At 34.6% G+C, this 10,009-nt stretch overlaps 1 pseudogene; it reads right to left on the bottom strand.

The window, feature by feature from the left end:
• Positions 1 to 7,673: 7,673 nt before the first annotated feature.
• On the bottom strand, positions 7,674 to 8,928 carry LOC131045662 (cationic peroxidase 1-like; annotated as a pseudogene).
• Positions 8,929 to 10,009: the final 1,081 nt, after the last annotated feature.

Raw genomic sequence — 10,009 nt, forward strand, 5'->3', positions numbered from 1 at the left:
AGGCCTCTAGGTTTCTAAAGGGTCTAGACCTTTAGATTGCAGATTTTGCCAATCCTGCTTGAGGGTGAGTGTAGTTCCATAAAGCATATCTGGAATGGTAAATATATTGTCAGGTTGTATTCAATATTTTGGACATAAGTGCCAAATACCTGTCAAATAGGGCTACTAGCCTAGGGGGTAGGTTTCCAAAGGAAGTATAGAGCATTGAGGCCAAAGTCCAAAATCAATGTTGGGTATAGTTCCTTGGTGTCATGAATGGACCAAATCCAAGGCCTCAAGGAGAAAGAGTCGTGGTGAGGCATGTTAGGGGTGTTGAATTCATTTACTCATCTTGAGTAGGTGCTAGCCTAGAGGAGTGTGAGTAGTTCAAACCTTAAGGTGTGGAGTCCTTTTTGTAGGGCACTTGTTATAATTTGAGGGGATCAAACTAAACCTTTTGGAACTATCCTTAGGTGTGTGAAGGTATCTACATCAATCAAGCTCCTTGGATTCTCTGCACTCTAATCTCTCAAACGCCAAGGATGCAAATGGGGATACTTTTCCTCGTGGCTTCTATATATAGGTTGTGGAACCCTAATTGGTTGTGCTCATCTCTTGATGCCTTTTCACTACCTAGTGATCGCTTTCGAGCCTATTTTTTACTTGCTTGAACCTGATGCCTCATCCTTATCACTTCTATACTCTATTTCCTATCAAGAGATTGTTTATAGTTTAAAAAAAAAAATCACCCAATCTCTCGAGGGGACATACCACTCTTGTAGTAGGGCAAATGTTGTATTAGTTAATCTTAGTTTCTTTGAGCCAATACGAGAGGTTGTATTGTCTCAAAGATTGGCAAGATGTAGACACCTAAAATTATCCTAGCCTAATTAAATAAATATTTTATTTAATTATTTATCCTAAGCCTTCTATTAGTTAAATAAATATTTATTTATTTAATTAATTCATTAAACCTTTTCTAGTCTTTCCCTATTTAAATAAATATTTTTATTTATTTTATATGCCCTTTCTCAAAATTAAAGAAATAATTTATTTATTTAATTGGCTTGACTTCTTCTATTAATTAAATAAATATTTATCTATTTAATTAATTTATGAGATTTTGCCTCCATGACAATTGTCATTCATCTTTTAATTTACCCTTAATTACCTCCCTAATACTTTCAATTTTCCATACTTACCCTCTAATCTGAGTCAATGATTTATTCCTCCACCTCTTAATCATATCCGTCCATTCTCTAGGGTACTCTCTATATAAGAGGATCTTTTTATCCTTATCAATCTCGAATGTGAATCCCTAATGACATAGAGATCATCACTCAAGAATCTGCATACACAACCACAGTCTATTATTTGTTGATCTCTTGTGCGTATATAAAATCTAACAACAATAATCTCCAACAAGATCAATGGAGATAGAAAAAAATGGAGATCAAACCCTAATGAGCATGTCAATGGTATAATCTTTGATATTTGTTGCTTTGCATGCTTTTAGGTTCTTAATTGGTGTATCATAGATTTCATTGTAGAACTAGGGTTTTATGTTGTGAGATTTTTTATTTAGTTTTACAATATTTTAATTCCCAAATTCACTATATACAACCAAAAACTAACTATCTCTAGAAATAGAAACTAAAAGAATAATCTACAACACAACTATTAACCAATAAAAAAATAGCTAACACAAAGAGTAGAATAAAATCTAATAGATCGATTCCTAGTCTTTGACCATCCTTGACAAAGTCACCTTCCATCCTATAGTTGAGATTGTCTAGCCAACCAATTTATCTTTCCTTTCCTACTTATTAACTGTCTTATCCATTTTTGATCCAACTGTCATAACTCCTATCACAACATTTAATATTAGGGCTTGGATATTTTAATAATATATCCCATGGCCTTATCTAATGAGGGAATTTTTCCCCTATTGCTCATGAAACCCATGCATTCTAGGGATTTTTTTATATTGTCTATCTTGGCATAAAGATCTTCTATCTTAATAGATATAATCTATCAGTTCTATTCTTTACTAGTCATCTCGATATCATATGGCTCTTTTTCCTCCTCCTCCAAGTAGTTTTTGAGGATGTTAAGGCTTTCCCGGGTTTTTGTAGAAAGGGTGTGATAAGGAGGGGATTGAGGTAAGGATTCTTCAGGACTTTTGTCCTGGTTCATCTCTGTAGTCTCTTCACTTTCCTATTTGTTTAAAGAATGATTACAATAAATTTCCTCTTTCTCCTCCTCGGGGCTATTTTTGTCAAAAATAGATGCAAGCTTAACCTCCATGGAGAGGTTAGCTAACCTCATGGATCTTTTTTCTCCCAATGATACAATCATGTCATCATTTGTTTTCGCCAATTTTAAATATCTATAGTTGGCAAGGAAGGATGAGACACCATGAGGTTGCTCTCAATATCATATTTGACATCATTCCCATTATCCAAATTGGCTTTTTTAGTTTTAAAGATGAAAAAAATAACTTTCTCTTTATTTTTGAGGGATTTGTGGAGGCTAGTGCTGCCCATTTAGGGATACACATGGCTAAAAGGGAAATATTTAGAAAGGTCTGGTTGTAATCTGATTCATTTAAGATTATCAACTATTTGAATGGGCATAAGGATCCTAGATGGACTATTGCCAACTTGATCAAAGGCTCCTATGATATGATTAAAGATTTGAATGAATTTAAAATCTCACATTTTTCGGGAAGGCAATAAAGCGACGGATTTATTGGCCAATATGGTGGTGGGCTACGTGGTAGCAAAAAATCAAGACTCTTTCCCAAAACACTTATGCGACATGGTATATGATGATACAATTTCTACTTGTGGTAATTAATGAAGAACAATCTTGTTTTGATTTAGATGTTGGGGAAACGGTTTCCTTTCGATTTCCCTATTCAAAGATCTAGAAACCTCCCTTGTGCTTGGATTTTCTATCTTCTTGTGTGTCCCCTATCCTTCTTTTATTTTGAGACTTGTCTTGTGTATCCCATTTCTTGCTTCTATTTGGCAACCCGAACCATAATGGGTGGGGACAAAAATAGGTAAGAACAACCCACTTTTGATAAATGGAAGAAAAATAAGGTGGTGTGGCAGGAAATTGAAGATGGGAGAATGGTTCCCTTCTTGGAAACATTCATTGGCCCTTCTTCTCTTCTCACGGAAATGTTTTGTCAATGGGTGGAAGAAAGGGGTTTTGAGGGCTTATGGTGTTGAGATTCGCGTGGATGAAATCATGGTGTCTATGGTTACAAGTTTGACTATGAATGACCGAAGGTTTTACAGAGATAGAAAAACAAGGGAGGAATACATGGTTAATTTTTTTGATAAAGATAAGGAGTGTCTAAGTTAATAAAATAGTGGATGGTGGCTACAACAGAAAGGACGCAATTGTTCCCTGGGCGGATATGGCAAAATTCATTATGAGGTACATTAGGGTTGATGGTATATATGCCAGCATCTTGTTTTATCATTTTACCATCTTAAATCATTTTAGGCATGTCAAAGTTATTTTGATTCCATTCTATCTGGTTTCTTCTTTGGAGAATACTCTAGAAAAATATGCCGAGAATCCAAATAATCCAGTCCTCCATGAAGGGCTTATTATACTCATTATAGAGTAGGCCAAATCCCATGAAGTTGTTCCCTCTCTCTCTAAGAAAGACCAAATCGGTAATACCGATGTTCAGGATGTCTCTGATACAGATATGGAGATGGACGATAGTGGGAGTGTCGAACCTCTTGTTGACCCTGATTACAATCCAGTTGAAGAGGGTGAGATGTTGGTCACTCCTGGAACCCATAGCAGCAAGAACCCCCCCAAATGGGTTGCAAGTAAATATAAATCGACCAACAAGATGGTTTCTCAAAATGAGCCTTATTCCAAAAAGAAGAAGTTGGTTGCTAAAGACTATGGTCCCAAGACCTTCGACCAGGAAATCAAATTGGACATTCCTCTTCATGTACTTAAGGAGAAGTAGGGTACTTTTCCTAAAGATGTGGATAGTGGCTTATGGAAGGAAAGGAATCTGTTGAATATGGTGATAGAAGCAAGTAGAAGCCAGGAGAACTGCTGGAAGTGGATGGGGAAGGAGATTGATACCCTCAAAGAAGGGATTAAGGAGATAATTGATATCTTGAGAAGCTCATGATCATGACCTAGAAGCTTTCTCATGATGTGGTGGTTATGAAATGTAATAATGAGCAAATAATTGAGAAGGTTCAACATTCTATGGAGGAGATCAAGAATAACCTTAAGAATCTGGTAGACATAAGGAAGGAGGCAATGAGAAATCATATGGAGGAGCTGGAAAAGATCAATGCCATGGTGGTGGAGTACAGATCCAATCCTATTAACAATGATTATCTTGGTGATAGTAACATAAAGAAAGAACTGGATGGTAAAGACTCTTCTATGGGTGGCAATAAAACTACAGGCCCCATTTCTAGGACCAGAAGCAGAAGCAGCAATAAGGGTACCTCCAGGTTCATTATGGAGGACTTGGAGGAAATCAACAAGGTTACCATCTAGAAGAACAAGAAGTTGGTGCACTTATTTAATTGAATGTATGTCTCTGCTTTGTTTTGTTTCCTATTGTTTGTTTTTGCTTTTGAGCTTGATTTGGAGTGTTCACCTGTTTTGCTGTTAGTTTCCATTTGGTTGGCTAATGGCTAATTTCTGCAAAACTCTTAGTTTTGGGTCCATGTAAAACCAATTTATCTTTATAAAAAATGATGGATTTTATGGGCCAAATTTGATAATCTAATGAAGGAGGTCATTCATGACCTGGAAATAATTTATGCCTTTTAGGTTGGCCCAAAAGGAGATTTTTTATAGATTTATCTTTTTGAGGAGGATGGGGTTATCATTAGCAATGGAAATATATGTTCTCTTCCCTCGACGTGAGGAGAGTTAAGGTTTTGGTAATTGGTTGAAGTGCTCTACTTAGGAGTAGGATCTGGTGGAGAGGTAGCAACAAGGAAATAATTGTACAACACATACACCATTGGTTTAATAGGGGATCAACACCTTCAAAAAATTATTTTTTCATGGAAAATAAAAATTATAAAAATGTAACTAATTGATTATACCTTAGGTGATTCAAGAGAGTGAAATAGTAATCACCAAAATGGGTGAACCTACCAGTACCTTCTAAGGTAAATTATTTGATGAGGCGATAGATCGAAACACCCACAAAACCAATAAATCTTCTTACCTAAAACCATTCCATTGCATCTTGATCTATTCTCCATTCTCTAAGAACAATTTAATATACTCATCATAGGCATGATTCTAACTCTAACGTTTATCCTTTACCCCCTCACAACTCATAACCATAACCTTCCCAATTAGCTCCTTAGAAACTTCTATTTTAACATTCCCACTTGCACCTTATAATCATTATATTTTTTCATAAGCTATGAAGAAACATTATTATTTTTCCCTTTTATTAGCTTGAAGAATGGAGTAACCCCACCCCTTTCAAACATTTCCCTCGCTTCAGTATTTTTCTCCAAAAAATCAATGGTGGGGGTTTTGAAACACAATTATTGGCCTCGCATTTTGGAGTCGCATACAAACCAAGAGAAAATGGTAGCCAACACTCTTTTTTTAGAAGTTAAGAAACCAAAAGAGCAAACAACACTTTTACCAATACTTCTAAATAATCCTTGATATTGATTAAGGAGTCTGCCATTAAAATAGTGAGCCTATATCTACCACATGAGACTAAATAATCCAGCTTAATTATATCTTTGTTATCACTAATATTTCCCCTTTTTTCTTACTTAGTCAATCCAACTCAATCTCATGAGGAGATCTTCTATAATTTTTCCAAGCATACTAAAATAAATTAAAAAAAATTCCATGCAATTATCTGAGTAGGAGGTGATAAAGAGAGTACCCTGAAATGATGAGTAAATTAAACTTTTGATTATTGATATACATTAAATTATATCTTTCTCAGGTGATATTTTGCCACATGTTGTCGATCGACATCAAGCTGATATATTAATTTAGGGAGCTTAACAACACAATGATTAGTCATAATCAAGTAAATATAAGGAATACTTATAATTGCTATAAAAAAAAATGTATCTTTATACATTTATTTTAGTGTTTATGGCACAAGGCACAAAAATTTATTCAAAGCATGATTAATTATGAGATTTTGATAGTCTTCAAACAAAATATTCCTTATTTGGGAAGGCATATTCATATCAAACACCCAATAACTCCACTCATTAAACTACAACTCCAAATTAGCAAGACTATCTACTAATTCATTTCCTTCTCTGAGCATTTGATAAATCTTCTATTATGCCAATGAAGATAGGAAAACTATGTTTTCTTCAACTAATTTTATTTTGTTTTCTAAGGGGATTGCAAAAATGACTTAAGGAGATCAAAAATTAGCTTAAAGTCACCTTTAACAATTATTTTCTAAAATCCATGCACCACAACATGTTTTGTTACTCACCAGAAAGCTTAATCCTCTATTTAGTTATCTTTTATGACCCCAACCTTTTTAGCCTAACCTTAAATCATTTGACCTTTATTGCCTATAATTTATAATAAACATGTTGGTGAAGAAAAGTCATAAGTTAATTAGTTTGTAGAAAATGTTAAATAAAAATAAATAACTCAATGAAATTTTTTTATCATAAACTAGATTTGATATTTTTTTATAAAAGTAGATTGATGTAAAATATTGCCTTTTTCAACATGTAACACTGATGATATTGGGTTTACCTTGGAGAAAATGTGTGGTTTCCTAAATGTTGTAAACTCATTATTAACATTCATGATCAAAGAGAAGTTGAGATGGTCTTGTTGGGTTTGAAATTTTGTTTTCATACTTCTAGATAGATTTATTTAAGTCAAGACACTCGAAAGCCATTCTTGAGAGTAGAAAATATTATCATGAATAAGAAGAAAACTTTTGAGATTAGATAAACTCATATTCATTTAGGATTCAACAAAACCTAAGAACGTATATTTCCTATATATGACCATACATAAGATTTTTGTGATAGTTAAAGATATACACATGATAAAAATTTGCAACAATACCATTGGTTTTCATCCCAAGCTTTTACTCAACTAAAACATTTGTACTACACCGACCTCCATTAAACTTATGTACACATATAAAATACAATACTCTTATGGTGTATTACCCTTATGGCTCTTTTTAGTTATTTCCTTTGTTATGAAAATGAATCATTTTAAGTGCATGAGATCATTTTTCTATTTGATGAGGTGTAAATGGTGCACAATAACAATTTGGGAGTTACTTTGACACCTAAAATGCAACGGCAACTAAAAAGAAACGAATAATCGATGTGGGGATCTTTACATAAACGATAGAATTAATGGAACTGTTGATCTAACAGAATGATCTGGCATTTTGGAAAATAAAAGTATTTGCTGGTTCGAATTGGTCAAATAGCGAAAAATGTTAAGAATTTGTTGGTTAGAACTAATCAAAGGGCAAAAAAAAAATTTTTTTCGCTTTTTCTTATGATCACAATGACTTGGAGAAACTGCAAATTTGATGCAGTATCTAAAGAAGAGAAAACGACAAACCATTTGTATTAAGTAGATTACGGCCTATCAAGCGGAACTAATTTATCAGAATAGATATATAGTGTAACAAATTTAAGTTTCCATTAGTTTGGTTTCCTGCAATCTTTCCGAATCTCTCCGTCCGTCCCAGTAAGAGGCTTTATGCTTCCCATGTTCACCATAGAAACTTGAAAATTAGTAAAAAAGGCAGTTTGATCATTGCTGTAGAGAGCAACCTGATCTTGAGTAAACGTAGCATCCCTACCGTTAAGTAGTGCCTGATCTGAGTGTAGAAGGCCCTTCGATGCCACTAGATCTTTGAAGTAGTTATTGTCAAATACATTTGGGTTAACAATGTCGAAAGGAGAAAGTTAGCTACTGCCAACGCCATCGTCTCGAGGGCACGTTGCCTGAAGAGATTGGGCAAAAACAGGGTCGATGTTCGATTCCTGGTAGATGCGATTTCTAAATGTGAAGCATTGTGCTTGACCGATTGTATGAACACCTAATCAAACGGAGAGAAATTTGGAACGTCAAGTAACTTAATTGCTTGTAATATATGTTTCAGAGAAGCACTGGAAAGCAGATATACCTGAAAGGGCAATGAGGTCCTTGACAGACAATCCTTGTTTTTGAAACGCAATTTGGAGCCCGGAAAACTCCAAGAATGGACTTGGGATGTCTTCGTTCGCGGCTGTTTTGTTTGGGACCCTCGAATCCCTCCTTCCCAGCATTACCTCCCACGATGGACCTCCCAGCTGACAATTTTATTTACAACGAATCCTTTCAGCCATTATTAGGGTAAACATGGATCTTTAAGCAAGGGGAGAAATATTTACCTGGACAACTGAATCACGAGCAGCTATAGCTAAAATGTCTGCACAGGAAACCACTTCTCTGCAAACATTCTCAAGCTGGGTCTTGATATTATCTATCACATCAAAGCCTCTTAATGAATTTTGATTTGGTCTAGTGCCCTTTTAACTTTCAAAATTTGGATTGTCCTCCAGCAGTACAGAGGCATCGCAGCCCTGCAATGATAATCAATTAAAAAGCCAACAAGCATAGTTTGCATAGATTTATTTTTTAATAAATGAGAAACTAAAAATGAAAGGAAAAGAATGAAAGATAGTTTCAAATTCCTACATTGACGAAACAGTCGTGGAAGTGAAGGCGCAATAACGACGCAGCCATTCGTTTGTCTTTGTTTACGGCTTGCTGTACTATGTTATTCACAATAGATAGTGCTTGCGGGCATGAGTTGGCGTAAAAGGTGGGAGAGAGCTGCCCATAAACCGTGACACACAAGAGAAAAGTAGTGCATGCAAAGCTTCTTGTCAGCATTGTAAGAGAAGCCATTTTCGCTCTCAACAGCCCAGCGGATTGAAACTTTTGGATTAACGAGAAAAGTGAATACGATGTGTTATATAATAGTGGATGCAGAATTTATATATCGCATTATGCTTGCTATGTTGTGGTAAAACAAACGCATTTGACCAGACTTCCAAGGATGTTCCGCGTACTCCGTTCGGTGAATGGCCATTCTGTTTTGCAACAGATTCCGTGTATGTTAGCAATTGTATAATACTATTCATAGCTTAAAGGAGTTCCGGCAATCTGTCATTTGTACCTTTATTCGAGGGAACACTTGTGGAAGCAGTTGTTCCAACTGTACATATACGTTGTTTTTAAAAGAGTGTGGCTATTATAGTTGAACTCCTTGCTGGGTTGGGTAGACTATAGCTTCACGTTTTTATGATATTTTTGAATAATTAGATTGTAAGATGAAGTGAAACATTAATGTAGTTTGTTAATTTATATTTTTAATAAATATATTAATAATGGAATTGTAGAAAATTAGATAAATAATAGTATCATTTGAGGGTGAAAGTCAAAGAGACTTTTTAAAAAATCTATAATGTTAAGAATAAAAAAGCTTATGAATGCAGTAAATCACAAAAGAATTTACTAGAAAGCTCAAATGAAATCATTATGTAGGAGCTAAAGAAACTACAAAAATTGAAAAGAAGATAGGGACACCTAATATTATGACCTTGGATGCATAATTAACACAATGGCTCTTTTGACTAAACAAATTGTAATAGCTTTCTATTCCCTAGAGATATGAACAATAAAAGCAAATTAAAAATTTGTTGGAAGGCAAAGAATCTATTTAACATAAGATGTAAAACTCCAAGAAGAATCTTGAAGCTTTCTACTATTTATAAGTAAGGTCATGATCAAAGAAGGAATCTGACAAATTGTATTCTTCTAATATAACTTAGATGATTTCTCAAGAGCCACAAGTTGTGGGCAAGCCTCAGCTAATTATTAGTATCTATTTTCTCTTAAATTAGTTGTATACTAAGTTCTTACTAGTGTATTACAATTTAGATGAGTGGAAATCAAATTTTTTATTTACAAAAATAGGGAAAAATGA

This window comes from Cryptomeria japonica, chromosome 3 (genome assembly GCF_030272615.1).
Source record: "Cryptomeria japonica chromosome 3, Sugi_1.0, whole genome shotgun sequence".
Lineage (NCBI taxonomy): Eukaryota > Viridiplantae > Streptophyta > Pinopsida > Cupressales > Cupressaceae > Cryptomeria > Cryptomeria japonica.